The sequence below is a fragment of the Xenopus tropicalis genome, chromosome 7 (genome assembly GCF_000004195.4).
Source record: "Xenopus tropicalis strain Nigerian chromosome 7, UCB_Xtro_10.0, whole genome shotgun sequence".
Classification (NCBI taxonomy): domain Eukaryota; kingdom Metazoa; phylum Chordata; class Amphibia; order Anura; family Pipidae; genus Xenopus; species Xenopus tropicalis.
The window spans coordinates 120,644,294-120,660,418 of NC_030683.2; the positions used below are offsets into that span (position 1 = coordinate 120,644,294).

The window sequence follows — 16,125 nt, forward strand, 5'->3', positions numbered from 1 at the left end:
CATGCAATTATAGACAGAAACTCCCATCTCTATTCCTCTTTGCTGAACCTGAAGCAGGAAAACTACTATAACCTGCACAGACTGGGCACAGAGGGCAGGGAAATACCAGTCATACTCGCGGCCATGATTTTGTCGCCCGCGGCTATTCTTTCATCGCGCGGCTATGATTTTGTCGCGCGGCTATTATTTCGTCGCCCGCGGCTATTGTTTTGTCGCCCGCGGCTATTGTTTTGTCGCCTGTGACTATTATTTTGTCGCCCGAGACAATAGCAGAAATTCGCCGCGCATCCATGCCTGGCGAAACATTTCGCCCATCACTAGTGCCAGGCAGGTTTTGGGGAGGCTTAGCTCCCCAAGCCTTATTGAATATCTATATGTTTAATGTTTTTTACATCATTCAGCTGCAGCCATTATTTTCAACAAAAATGTGATTTTTGATTGAATCATGGGATAAGCATCTCAGGGCCGTGGCTTGTAAGGGTAAGTGGTAGCTGCCCTCTCTGGCCTTTCCTCCATTTATGTTTATGCCGGTGCCATGTACAACAACATAGGCATTTTAATGGAATAATGTCTTCCATATTGTCACCGTGTTGCACTGAATCCCAGCCGTCACTGGGAAACATTAAGGGAAATTATGTAAAAGTCATGTAAAAATGTCGCTGGTGCTGAAGTAATTAGCGCTAATCAAAAGATATGGAACAAATGCAAAGCAGACATTACAAATACAATATATTCACGGCCAAGAAATCAGATACTGATTATCTGCAAAGTAAGTGGCATCACAGAGATAACTAAGCAGCGCAGAGTAATAATGGCCCCGGCGGAACTCAATCGGGGGAAATAAGTGACGCACTCCTGAGATTCATACGGTAATTGGCGTAAACATCACATCAAATGGGAACAAATGTCTGAATGTTTAAAAATAAAAAATGAAAATGATTATCCGCAGAAAAGAAAACAGACGGTCCCAGTGGTCCCATTCTCTAAACAGCAGGCAGCTTGATATTAATGATCACAGCCGAATATCTATATATAATGGCTAATGGGAGATTTAATCTGAGATACGGGTGCAATAGCGTCGCTGGGGATCATTACCATCATCACTCATAGTGCTGCAATCTCCAAAATTATAACGATCGCCTATTAAGTGCAATGCATTACCTGATCCTTAGGGAAAAAACACAGCATTAATATTCAGGACACACTGGGATCAACCAATAAAATCATTTAGAAGTGGTATGTGGTCAAATAGATCATGGAAGCTGACTATTCATTATTATCATAGTCATAGCAATAGATGATGGAGGCTAAGTACTCATAATCATCATATTGGCAGGCTAAGAGCATGATGGGAGTTGTAGTCCTGCAACTGCTGGCCACTAAACACTAAGAAAGAGGCTGTAGGGAAATAGGACTAAAGGAAAATTTTGCTACACAAATTCTGGTTTTGGAATTAGCCAGGATCTGGCCCGGTGACAAGGCCCTTAGCACCATTACTGAGCGCGAGGTACAGTACGTCCTGGATGTAGAACAGTTTTACCATGTTATCTTTGGCAACACGTTGTTTTTTTGGTTTTTTTTATGGTTGGTTTAAACAGATCTGATTCTTTTCTTTGTTTCTGGAGGTACATAAATAGGTACACAAATAACCTTCCAGGGGGCAAACAGAGCGGAAAATACCTTCTGCCTGTGCCAGTTATTGCATTTATAATGAAAACATGACCTTTAGTGGCTGTAATTAAAAGGAACCAAAGCAACAGAGTAGCAAAGGGGACCTGTCACCCACACGTAAAAAGCTGGGTAATAAAAGTCCTTTGCAAATGAATCATGAAACCCATAATAAATGGATACAACGGAATGTTCCATTATATTCAATGTAATATCCGTTCCTCCTCATGGCCAATGCTGGCCAATACTGAGCTGCCTTTCATTGGTGCCAGGTAGTGATGGGCAAAACGTTTTGCCAGGCATGGATTCGTGGCAAATTTCTGTGTTTCGCCATTGGCGGATTGTTTCGGGAAACGGATGAAAAAGTTTGCCACGGGAAAATTCACGGTAAAATAGGTGAACCAAAAAATTGTCGCAAGAATAGTCGCGTGTCGAAAGAATAGTCGCACATCAAAAGAATTGTTGCGGGCGACATGTATCTTTTAAAAGATTCGCAAATTTTTTTGCAAAGCAAAACAGGACAGATTCGCTCATCACTAGTGCCAGGCTAAAATCCTACTGCTTCTGGACCTTTTCCCTAAAGCTATTGAGAAGCAATACATTTTTTTTACATTATTCTTGCTATGGACTCATTTACACAATAGAATGTTCTTTCCCTAATAGTAACCTACGCCAAGTGAACTAGATAATAGCGGCCAGGCTAAGCCAGTTCTTCCTTACAGCTTGATCAGGTCCCCGGGTATATCTGCAGGACATAGAATCAGATCAGTCAGAATTATTAAAGTCGTGTTCTATAGAGTGCTTGCCTGGCAAAATATGCTCAGTTGTTTGTTATAGACAGCTATGGAAGATTATAGATTGTAAGCTCTGATGACAGCACGGCCTTTGTGCCAGGTTTGTCTCTGGGGATAGATATTTAATCCATTGCAGGGTACAGAGCACCGTAGCAGCACGCTTAAGGTTACATGCAACCCATACATGTATAGGGCCCTAAGGGTTTTGCAGCCCTTTACGCTCCTGGAGTAGCCTATTGAAAAGCAGACCCGATGCCTTATAATTGATTTTTACTAACCCATAAATCTAGGCTGTTTGAAAAACAGTTTATTCCTTAAGGTGTTCTAGTACAACATAGCTCTAGGAGGTGGGCTCCAAATTACAATAATCTTAGGTGCTGAAAGTTCTAGATTCCCCTATCTGTTTCTGCAATGAGGATCTGGGTCCAAAGAACTGATCCATAAATCGCAGTGTTTTAAATGTATTGCCATGTACTGGCCCAGTTATCCCAGCTATCCAGCATGTTTGAGGGGCAGATTGAGATGTATCAGATGTAGTAAAATGATGGTTTCATGCAAAGAAGTTCACAGAGCCCTGTAGTTGGATGTGCACCATCGAAATCCCTAAGGGATCTGCACAGGCTTCCAGCTGGACGGCACTTTTATATGACATTTACATCGGCATTTCCTCTAAGGAGGGTTGATTTTATCGTTTATGGAGGAGGGGATGATGGCCTATTTCAAAAACACAAACAGACAGAAAAGGCAACAAACATTGATATAGAAATTGCATAGAAATGACTTTATCTGACTTTGACACAGATTTTCAATGAGCTGAAAACAATGCAGTTTGTGGGTGACTCTGTAGGCCCAATTGCCTCCCACCAACCAGCCCTAGTTAATACCAACTAACATAGGCTGCCCTGCATTCATGGGGCTCTGTCTTTGGGGCACAAAGACCTGCAGCAATTCTCCTAAGCTGGATAAATCCATATTGATGCCTATTTGGTTGATTTATTCCTTAAATGTTTTTGCACTTAATTTCTCCATATTGCAAAAAAGACCCAATAGGACTCTAGATAATTGATCCTATACCTGTATATACTGATATTTTAGTGACTGATATTTTCAGTGGTTTCTTTTATTGCCCATGTCCTAATGTCAACTCGGTCTACTGCATTAGTTTAATATCAGTAAATAGGATGATGAGCACTCACATAGTCCCACGATTGTAGAGCTACCACTAACAAATACCAGTGATACAAACACTTACTGGCAACCAACACAGGGCCATATACAGTATGAGCAGCTGATCCATTGCTTGCCCACTGCGTGTAATGAGATTATGGCCAAAGGGTATAAAAAGCAAGAAAGGCCAGTAGATTGGGAAAGGTCACAAAGTGTTCCCGATGACAGCTTTTTTATAATTTATTTTTCCAAAAATCCCTAACAAAATATAGAAAAGCTTTTAGACTTAACCCCAGAACCCGGTTCATCCAAAACAAATCCACAAGTGCCAAGATTCCATTTTCCTAAAACATAAACTGGAAGGTTTCCCATTGAGAAGAAACTGCCCTATGTGACAGAGCAATTCCACATCCAAGGTTCCATTATCCAAGCTTTGCTCTATACTCAATGCATATAAAAGGCATGAAGGAAGCAAAAGCCTTGGCTACAATTCATCTTGTTTGTTTGTTTATGTTAAAGCCAAGGAAATGAATCAATAATGGAATCTAACATGAAGTCGAAGTTACATGGAAATCAGTTTCGGAAAAAACGACAGATGCGTTCAATGTTCTACATTAATAAGCATTTTGCAAATCCAGGAACCAATTAATGGGCAGGGATTATTGGGTGTGAACCAATAACATTAATATGGACTGCAGTACTGTATATAGCAAACCTTATTTAAAGAAAAGGCCTATCAATATGTCAGCATTATTAGAAAGTAATAAAATAATGTCAGCTTCATTTACCTTTCAACAACTTACTATACAACAAATTCAAATAGACAAAGTTAGACGAAGATTTCATATTAAAAAAAAATCTTTATTTTTCATGTAAAACACAAAGTGGAACACGCTTTAGGACTGTGGTTCCCTGGGAATCTGGTGAGACCCTTGTTGGAGAATAACATAGGACACAACTAAGTTCCCCACTGGCTGGCTTTTTTTAGAGCTCTAAACAAAAAAAAAACACAGTACAAAAGGGACTCTGCATCAGGGACTTAGCCTTAAAAAAGGCAAAGTCCAATTCTTTAGGACCACCTGGCCAAAAGGCACACAAATGCTCCTGAAGTCTTCAGACTTCCCTTCGCCAAAGCAATGGGAAGCCCCTTGGTCCACAACCTCCCCAGCCAAAAGGCTCAAGGGAGGCAAGGGTCTTCAGACCCCATTCGCACAAGGCTAGGAAGGTACCTTTGTCCATCACCCTTCATCCAGAAGGGGTCAGGATAACCAATCGTCCCCCGAAGGAGACCCGTCAAATTGTGCGCCCATGGCGGGGCCAGGGTTCAGGAAGGGAAGAGACCAGTGGTTGGAGCTTAGTAGGAGGTGACATGAATGAATGGAACATTGTCCAAAGTCTTCTACTTCAGGTCTCCAAAGGAAGCTATACTACTGGAGCCTTGTTGACTTTGTTGCTTAACTTGTTGTGTCTGTCCTTCCTCTTCCTAAACAACCCTAGCATGGTGCTAATTCCATGGTTCACACAGTGGGCTGATGCTGTACTAGTGATGAGCGAATCTGTCCCGTTTCGCTTCGCCATAAAATTCGCAAAACGGCAAGAAAATTCGCGAGACGACGTAAAGTTTGCGAAACGCATTTCTTGCGTGATTTTTTGGTCGCCCGGGCCCATTTTAGATGCAACAGCACATATTTTACGCAACCTCGACTTTTTTTGACGCACAATGAATTTTTCCACGGCGGATTTTCACAGAAGTTTCGTTAAAACAATTTGCCAATGGTGAAATGCAGAAATTCGCTGCGAATCCATGCCTGGTGAAAAAATTCGCTCATCACTACCCAGTACCAGTCTGCATGGTATTTGTATGTCCTTTCTGCGGTTGCCTTGGCCCCCTGTGCTTTTCTATCTAGGAACACACTGGCAAGTTAATTGGCTCCTAATAAAACTCCCAACCCCACTGGGGGGAGATGAAGCTGATGGAAATGATTAAATTGCCTGTAAAGAGCAGTGTGATCTGTTTGTCCTCCAAGAACAAAAGTTAATAATAATCTAGGGAAATGGCTTCTTATTGACAATAGAAGAACACATTCCCTTAGCAGCCGGTTCTCCAGGGCAGGAAAGGGTTACAGGGGATGGGCATGGTGAATGGGGATTTTTGTACACACACACGTTGGAGATGAGCGAGGAGTTATTCTTTCCTGTTGCATTGGCAGCTGTGCAGAACTATCCCCGCAGCTCCCTCTCTGCCTGATCCAAGCACCCAGGGACCCTCTCTACCTGCCCGGCTGCACCGGGGGGCGCATTACAGGTAAGAGATACTCACAGCCTGCTGCTTCTCTTAATTGCTGCTACCAGACTAGTTAGTGCAGTTTAACCAGTACTGTATCAGTCTTACAATAGGAAAATAAGTCTGAATTATAACATTATCACCTTTTGGAATGAAATAGCCTTACTGTTACTTCATTAGAAAGGAAGGCAGCGCAGGAGATGCAGCTGCGAGAGATGCGACAAAAGCATCGCATTATGTATGGGGAGAGTATAAGATCTATAGCCCCTGCGATGGGCCACTGAGCCGGCGCTATTATAGCCTTTCCCACACTCTAATGGGACTAGAGCCTCAGGATAGTACTTAATTGAGGGGCGTTTTGTCCGTGGAAATGTTGTATACAATGCATCTCCCCAATGGGATTGCACCGTAACAGCTGTTGCAGTCAGTAGCTTCGCTGTATACCAGAGAGCAATAAATCAGCCTGTAAAGGAATGAAGATCCAATTAACTGTACGACTGTTCCTATGTGTTTTGATTTGCCTGTATAACTTTTAGTATGTTATAGAATGGCTGGTTCTTAGCAACTTTTCAATTGGTCTTCATTGTTTATTTTGTATACTATAGTTTTTGAATTATCTGCTTTACACTTTTGCCTCTTTCAAATGAAAGTCATTAATTGGGGCTCATTTATAAACACTGGGCAAATTTGCACCTGGGCAGTGACTCATGGCAACCAATCAGCTGATTGCTTTTAAAGGTCTAAACCTAACCACTGATTGGTTGCTATGGGTTACTGCCCAGGTGCAAATGTGCCCAGTGTTTAGAAATGAACCCAACAGCCTAAAAAAAACCCTTTGAGGCTACATTTTCATTGTTATTGTCACGTTTTATTATTCTGACCCAATGCTATTCATATTCCAATTAATTATTCAAACCACTGCCAGGTTGCTAGTCTGATTTGGGTCCTAGCAACCATATAGCTGCTAAAATTCCAAAATGGAGAGCTGTTGAATAAAAAGCACAAATAATAAAGACTGATTTCTAATTATATCCTTCTCTAAAACATACTAAAAGTTAATCCTAATGTGTACAACCCCTTTACAGAAAGGGGACTCATTTACAACTGCTCCTGCTGCAAATCCAGATGTGCTAGGGGCAGGTCTCCGTGTTAATTCCTTTGTGCAGCTGGATGCAAAAAACATGGCAGGTTGCACCTATTTTTTTGCACTTTGCAATCCTACTTGCAGGGGCGCTGCTGCCATGAAGCTAATTGAGATACACACCTCAGGCGGCAGCTCCAATCGCCTGACTGAACTGTGACTGTGGGGGTTCTATCCTTCTACTACAGGTATCGGACCCCTTATCCGGAAAGCCATTATCTACAAAGTTCTGAATTACGGAAAGGCCCTCTCCCATAGACTCCATTTTAATTAAAAAAAATTCCTTTTTCTCTGTAATAATAAAACAGTACCTGTACTTGATCCCAACTAAGATATAATTACCCCTTATTGGGGCAGAACAGCCCTATTGGGTTTATTTAATGGTTAAATGATTCCCTTTTCTCTGTAATAATAAAACAGTACCTGTACTTGATCCCAACTAAGATATAATTACCCATTATTGGGGCAGAACAGACCTATTGGGTTTATTTAATGGTTAAATGATTCCATTTTCTCTGTAATAATAAAACAGTACCTGTACTTGATCCCAACTAAGATATAATTACCCATTATTGGGGGCAGAACAGCCCTATTGGGTTTATTTAATGGTTAAATGATTCCCTTTTCTCTGTAATAATAAAACAGTACCTGTACTTGATCCCAACTAAGATATAATTAACCCTTATTGGGGGCAGAACAGCCCTATTGGGTTTATTTAATGGTTAAATGATTCCCTTTTCTCTGTAATAATAAAACAGTACCTGTACTTGATCCCAACTAAGATATAATTACCCCTTATTGGGGGCAGAACAGCCCTATTGGGTTTATTTAATGGTTAAATGATTCCCTTTTCTCTGTAATAATAAAACAGTACCTGTACTTGATCCCAACTAAGATATAATTACCCCTTATTGGGGCAGAACAGCCCTATTGGGTTTATTTCATGGTTAAATGATTCCCTTTTCTCTGTAATAATAAAACTGTACCTGTACTTGATCCCAACTAAGATATACTGTAATTTATCCTTATTGGGGACAAAACAATCCAAACATCATGTACTTTATGTTGCTGTACGGAAGGAAAGGAAAGTTGTGCCATATTTGTCTTCGTTGTGCACCTTTGAGTTAAGTTTATGTACAATGTAAAGCGTAATATTCAGAATCAATTTGCAATTGGTCTTTTGGATTTTTTATTATCTGCGTTTTATAAGTTTTTTTTTTGAAGCAATGGAGGCAAAGTGTTTTGCATGTAGGGATTTAAGCTTGGTTTCATAGTTATATTGAGAGTTTCTAGCTTGTAAAATCATTATATAACCCCCAAGTAAATCAACAAGTGATTAATGATGCCCTGGCGAAGGCAATTGGGTAAAATAGCCGTAATGAGACAGTTTAGAATGTGTCTTGTTGAGCAACCCAACTCCTACCCCATTACATCATGACATATTTTCCTTGATTTACTGCTTTCGGTTATTGGAGCAAAATTTATGTTCATATTTAATAAATGGATTCATATTTTCTGTAATTGAAAACAGGTGATTTTTATTTGCTTCATATTTAATATTACAAGCTCACTATATGTATTAATATGCCAGCTCTCTGCTAATATACACCATCAGGGGTTTTTGCCTTCCCTTCTACTTCTTGCTGAAATCCCACTTTTACTCCATGGGCCTCCTTTATAAACGTAGGTGTTTAATTGCACTAGTAGCAACCAGGGCCGCTGCTGGCCAAATGGGTGCCCTAAGCAGAAATTTACTTTTGTGCCCCCTCCCCCAAATATTACAGAAGTAAAAATAAAATAGACATATATAGATAAATAGACAGTAGCCCCCACACACAGTGCCCCCAATTGCCTCATACACAGTACCCCCCATAGACAGTAGCCCCCACACTCAGTCCCCCAATAGAAAGTGCCCCCATACACAGTGCCCCAATTTCCCCCATAAACATTGCCCCCAATAGAAATACACAGTGCCCCAATTATCCCCATAAACAGTGCCCCCAATTGCCCCATAGACAGTACCCCCCATAGACTGTAGCCCCCACACACAGTGCCCCCAATTGCCCCCATAGAAAGTACCCCCAACAGACCAAGTCATCGTCGGCGGCTCCTTCTCTCTTATCCCGCGGCAACAGGCACTTCTATAAGGTTGCGCCTCGTCGCTGACGTGTGACGTCATACGCACGGGCGCAACCTTATAAAAGGGCCTGTCGCTGCCGCATAAGAGAGAAGGAGCGGCAGCCACCGACGATGACTTGGTCTGTTGGTGCCCTACGCAGACTGCATACTCTGCATATAGGGAGTGGCGGTACTGGTAGCAACCAATCAGTTCTCTGCTTTCATTTTCAAACGTGTAGAAGAAATTGTAATTGGTTAAATCCCAGTTGCTGAACAGCCGCTATTAACAGCGGCACTTGAGCAGTTCAGCAACTCAGGGCTGTATTTAGGACCTAATTACACCACCTATGTTGTAGAAGTGATGTCACACACAGCGTACACGTGACATCACTTCCTGTGACAGAGTGACATCACTTCCACAGTGCGCTGCAGCACAAACCTTCATCCCAAATCTGCCCCAGGAACTTTGAAATGGGGGCTGGGGGGATTTTTTATTTAAAAATAAATTTGAATATATAGCTGGCACCCTAGGCACAGGCCCTATATGGCCCTGCAGCAACTATTTTGTAAATCAGCCCCCATGTTTCTTTACTTTATGATCTATTCCTTAAACTTCTAGATAGTTTCCCCAAATAACAAAATACAGGTATGGGATCCGTTATCCAGAAACCCATTATCTGGAACATTCCAAAGTATGGAAAGGCCATCCACCATAGACTCCAGTACAGGTATAAGGACCTGTTATCCAGAATGCTCGGGACCTGGATAAGGGATCTTTCTGTAATTTGGATCCCCATAACTGCTAAAAAGCATTTAAAAATTGAATAAACCCAATAGGACTGTTCTGCCCCCAATAAGGGGTAATTATATCTTAGTTGGGATCAAGTACAGGTACTGTTTTATTATTACAGAGAAAAGGGAATCATTTAACCATTAAATAAACCCAATAGGGCTGTTCTGCCCCCAATAAGGGGTAATTATATCTTAGTTGGGATCAAGTACAGGTACTGTTTTATTATTACAGAGAAAAGGGAATCATTTAACCATTAAATAAACCCAATAGGGCTGTTCTGCCCCAATAAGGGGTAATTATATCTTAGTTGGGATCAAGTACAAGGTACTGTTTTATTATTACAGAGAAAAGGGAATCATTTAACCATTAAATATACCCAATAGGGCTGTTCTGCCCCCAATAAGGGGTAATTATATCTTAGTTGGGATCAAGTACAAGGTACTGTTTTATTATTACAGAGAAAAGGGAATCATTTAACCATGAAATAAACCCAATAGGGTTGTTCTGCCCCAATAAGGGGTAATTATATCTTAGTTGGGATCAAGTCCAGGTACTGTTTTATTATTACAGAGAAAAAGGAATCATTTAACCATGAAATAAACCCAATAGGGCTGTTCTGCCCCAATAAGGGGTAATTATATCTTAGTTGGGGTCAAGTACAGGTACTGTTTTATTATTACAGAGAAAAGGGAATCATTTAACCATGAAATAAACCCAATAGGGCTGTTCTGCCCCCAATAAGGGGTAATTATATCTTAGTTGGGATCAAGTACAGGTACTGTTTTATTATTACAGAGAAAAGGGAATCATTTAACCATTAAATAAACCCAATAGGGCTGTTCTGCCCCAATAAGGGGTAATTATATCTTAGTTGGGATCAAGTACAGATACTGTTTTATTATTACAGGGAAAAGAGAATCATTTTTTAAAATTAGAATCATTTGCTTGTAATGGAGTCCATGGGAGATGGCCTTTCTGTAATTTGGAACTTCTGGATAACGGGTTTCCGGATAAGGGATCCCATACCTGTAATAATAAAACAGTAACTTGTACTTGATGCCGGTTAAGGTATAACGGGACAGATTTGCTTATCACTATTTAAGATCCCTTATCTGGAAAGCCCCAGGTCTTGAGTATTCTGGATAACAGGTCCCATACCTGTATTTCTGTTTCCTGTGAATTTTCTCCAGTTTCTCCAGATGAACATGACAGTAACTGTACAAATCACAATAGTGTAGCTTCAGAATAAGTGCGTTTTGGGGAAAACAATTATATACTAATATACACTATATTAACATCCATATCATACTAGAATTTGCCTTTAGGAAGATTGCCTGCTGTAAGGATACTCTTCCACGGTTACAGTTATTTTAGGTTTGTTATTATCTTTTGTTCCAAATTGCACTGTAAATGTTCTACTTTAATACAAACTTCTCCGGTGCTTCTGTTAATGAATTCGCTTTAATAGAACATTTCATAACGCAGCGGAGGATGTTGGCGGGCAGAGATGCCATTATATTGCTTTTATCTTATCACAGACGGGGCAATGTTATTCCAACAGCTGGTGTGATACATACATTCTGCAGCTGGGGCTTCTGGGTATCTCACAACAACAAAGTGATGTGTTGTTATTGGGCGCCCAAGGAAAATTGCTCTAAAAGCCTATGATTCAGCTCATTGAGCAGCTCCGCTTCTTAGGAAATGCTTTCATTTGGCAAAGCTCAGCCCTGCCGGGCAGGAACACTTTGTGTGTTGGACCCTGCTTGAATAAAATATAGTACTCTTAGGACTGGAAAGAAAAAGAAAAAACATGGGATCCAATTCCACTTTCCAATTTCTTTCCATGCTTGGGCTATTTTAGTATTTTATATATAATATTCAAGGTCCCGTGAACAGTATATGCCTTTGTTCTACACATTTGGCAGGGAATGTTTCATGCAATAACCAAAAGACATTCGACAATGTAACGCAATTCAAAATGAGAAATTAAGGGAACAATAACCACTGTTATTTATTCCCTAATTCGTGTTTACACAGGGGTAAGCCTATAGTATGCCAAGTTGGATGGTTATTTTTACTGAATTGTTTGTAATACAGGGGAATGCCTAATGTTGACATGATTGTATGATATCCCTCTACAGAGACAACTTAAAGAGCTATTCATGCTTATTACACAGAGATACTTTTGCTTCATTATTTCTATGTTAAGTCTCTGTAAAGACTAATAAGTGCTAATAATTAATGAGCAAACTTAGCTGGCTGCACAGGTATGGGACCTGTTATCCAGAATGCTCGGGACCCAGGGTTTTCCAGATAAGAGATCTTTCTGTAAATTATTACAGAGAAAAGGGAATCATTTAACCATGAAATAAATCCAATAGAGCTGTTCTGCCCCCAATAAGGGGTAATTATATCTTAGTTGGGATCAAGTACAGGTACTGTTTTATTATTACAGAGAAAAGGGAATCATTTAACCATGAAATAAACCCAATAGGGCTGTTCTGCCCCCAATAAGGGGTAATTATATCTTAGTTGGGATCAAGTACAGGTACTGTTTTATTATTACAGAGAAAAGGGAATCATTTAACCATGAAATAAACCCAATAGGGCTGTTCTGCCCCCAATAAGGGGTAATTATATCTTAGTTGGGATCAAGTACAGGTACTGTTTTATTATTACAGAGAAAAGGGAATCATTTAACCATTAAATAAACCCAATAGGGCTGTTCTGCCCCCAAATATTTTTTAAAATTAGTATAATTTGCTTACAATGTAGTGTATGGGAGATGGTCTTTCCGTAATTCAGAACTTTTTGGATAACAGATTTCCGGATAAGGGATCCCATACCTGTACTTGCTTTATTTCTACTTGGTTCAAAGGAATGCTTTTGATAGTACAGATTTAGGGGACACTATACAGCCAAAAGTATGTGGACATCTCTTCTAATTATTGGCTATTGAAGCCACATCCATCGTTGCCAACTCAGGTACAATGACATTCATACCGTTTGGGGAAGGCACTGTCCTATCAGCAGGATAATAGCCGTGCAGGCAAAGTAAGGGCCACACAGAATGGGTTTGCACAGATGGGAGTGGAGGAAGCACAGAGACCTGACCTAAACCCAACCAAAACACGTATGGGATAAACTGGAATAGGATTCTGGCCTAAAAACCCAACATCACTGCACAACCTCTTATGTATGAATGAAGGCAAATCCAGCCAACTTCAAGTGGGATACCTTCCCAGAAGAGTATAGGGCAGGGATCCCCAAGCTGTGAGCCACAGTCAAATGTAAAAAGACTTGGAGAGCAACACAAGCATCATAAAAGTTCATGGAGAAGCCAAATAAGGGCTGTGATTGGCTATTAGGCAGCCTCTATGCACCCTATCAGCTTACAGGGGCTTTATTTGGTAGGAAATCTTGTTTTTATTCAACCAAAACTTGCCCCCAAGTCAGGAATTCAAAAATAACTCCCTGGTTTGGGGGCACTGAGAGCAACATCCAAGGGGTTGGGGAGCAACATGTTGCCCCCGAGTCAATGGTATAGGGTAAGCAATAAAGTGAGAACCTACTTCATATTAACTCAACTGGTATTGTTATGGGATGTTGCACAGGCAGGTGTCCACATACAGTACTTAACCATATAGTGTATCTCTCTGTACTTGGCTATAAGCAACCATATTGAACTTTGCTTAGGCACAGTGACTTATAGTCAGACAATATCTCTGTACATACAATGGGCAACCTTAGCACAACTGTCCTGCCTCCCTTTCCTAGATCTCACATGTTCTTTAAACACTTCTATTTGGCCATGGCACCAGTATTTGAAGAAACCCCAAATGATAAGATTAAGAAAAAAAAAAACAATGAACGTGACGTAGTAAGGTAGAATCTGAAAGCAGATATAAAAGGGGTTCTAAACACAACTATAAAGCTGTCCCATTGTGCCCCTAGTTTTCTTTTAGAAGATGATGATAAACTTAATTACACATACAAGAAAACTTAATTATAGATGCAGGAGAATTGACCAATGAGAGTGAATGCTAGCACTAGTTCAGCCCTCTTGCTATTATCTTACATAGAGAGATTATTGGGTCATTTTGGTATCATTATATGGCACAGGAATCAGACATGGGGATAAAGGGACAGACTTGTTCAGTGCTGGGAAACTGTGCTTATTGCTCCCAACTCCAATTGCAGGAACAGAGAACAGGGAGCCGGATTTACTCACATCAGCTGGGATTCTCATTGGATAATTGTTTTGAATTTTAATGAAAGTATGGCCCAGGAAAGCTGGGGAACATTTTATTAAACAATATTGCTTTGTTAATAAAACTCTAATGTTTCTGGACTACAACTCCCAGCATGCCTTAACCTTGATAATATGTGATATTATTTTGGGACTGTAGTTGCAGACAATCCATGGTAATAAACTGTGAGCGTACAACATTAGAGTGTTGACAGGGGAAAGGATAACGAATAATCCAATCAATTGCCCAGCGCAATAACATTGCAAAACCCATACGAGTTGTAATTGTAAAATAACAAGAACCAAAAAAACTATTTTAGAAAAGGACAAAGACAAAATGTGCTCAAGAAAGTTAAATGCCAAAGCCAATTGCATTGTGTTGTCACTGTACAGAGAAATAAACGAAATAACGTTCACCCTGGGTAAGAATATATTCTAATTAAGAGAATCAAAAATATGAAATATTCAGACTGGAGGGGTTGGTATCTGCAAAATAAATATTTTTCAATCCCCCCCTTCCCCTATTGTCTACAAATTCCTCTATCCTCGGGGTTTGAACGTCATATTTGACATTTCCATTTTCAATGTTTAATATTATTTTCCCTACACAGTAGGCCCGTTATTGCTCTGTACATCTCCTATGCAGAACATTTGTGTTTAGCATTTCTTTCTTCTTAGGCTATATCCCTAATGTGTGGGTTTATATTTCTATATATAATATATAATGTGTATCATACTTAACATATTTATCACGTTCTATTCATTCCTATGGGATTTTTACAAGCTATAAATGGGTGAAAGTTAGAACTCCCCACTCGATAAACATGCTTCTGAATATATTCTTACCCAGGGTGAACGTTATTTATTTTATTTCTCTGTACAGTGACAACACAATGCAATTGGCTTTGGCATTTAACTTTCTTGAGCACATTTCGTCTTTGTCCTTTTCCAAAATTGTTTATTTGGTCCTTGTTATTTTACAATTTACAATGATAACCATTACAATTACCGTATTACCTGATAACCATTACAATTACCGTATTACCTGATAACCATTACAATTACCGTATTACCTGATAACCATTACAATTACCGTATTACCTGATAACCATGACAATTACCGTATTACCTGATAACCACGACAATTACTGTATTACCTGATAACCACGACAATTACTGTATTACCTGATAACCATTACAATTACCGTATTACCTGATAACCATTACAATTACCGTATTACCTGATAACCATTACAATTACCGTATTACCTGATAACCATGACAATTACCGTATTACCTGATAACCATTACAATTACCGTATTACCTGATAACCATGACAATTACTGTATTACCTGATAACCATGACAATTACTGTATTACCTGATAACCATGACAATTACTGTATTACCTGATAACCATGACAATTACTGTATTACCTGATAACCATGACAATTACTGTATTACCTGATAACCATGACAATTACCGTATTACCTGATAACCATTACAATTACCGTATTACCTGATAACCATTACAATTACCGTATTACCTGATAACCATTACAATTACCGTATTACCTGATAACCATGACAATTACCGTATTACCTGATAACCATTACAGTTACCTTATTACCTGATAACCATTACAATTACCGTATTACCTGATAACCATGACAATTACCGTATTACCTGATAACCATGACAATTACCGTATTACCTGATAACCGTTACAATTACCGTATTACCTGATAACCGTTACAATTACCGTATTACCTGATAACCATGACAATTACCGTATTACCTGATAACCATTACAATTACCGTATTACCTGATAACCATTACAATTACCGTATTACCTGATAACCATTACAATTACCGTATTACCTGATAACCATGACAATTACTGTATT

At 39.7% G+C, this 16,125-nt stretch overlaps 1 protein-coding gene across 2 annotated transcripts in view; it reads left to right on the forward strand.

The window, feature by feature from the left end:
* Nucleotides 1–5,744: 5,744 nt before the first annotated feature.
* Nucleotides 5,745–16,125, forward strand: part of LOC108648060 (chemokine-like receptor 1) — a 164,593-nt gene continuing 154,212 nt past the window's right edge. For both annotated transcript variants that reach the window (XM_031906139.1, XM_031906138.1), the window contains exon 1: nt 5,745–5,934. The gene's annotated coding sequence lies outside the window, so the exon portion shown is untranslated. The remainder of the gene's footprint in view (nt 5,935–16,125) is intronic.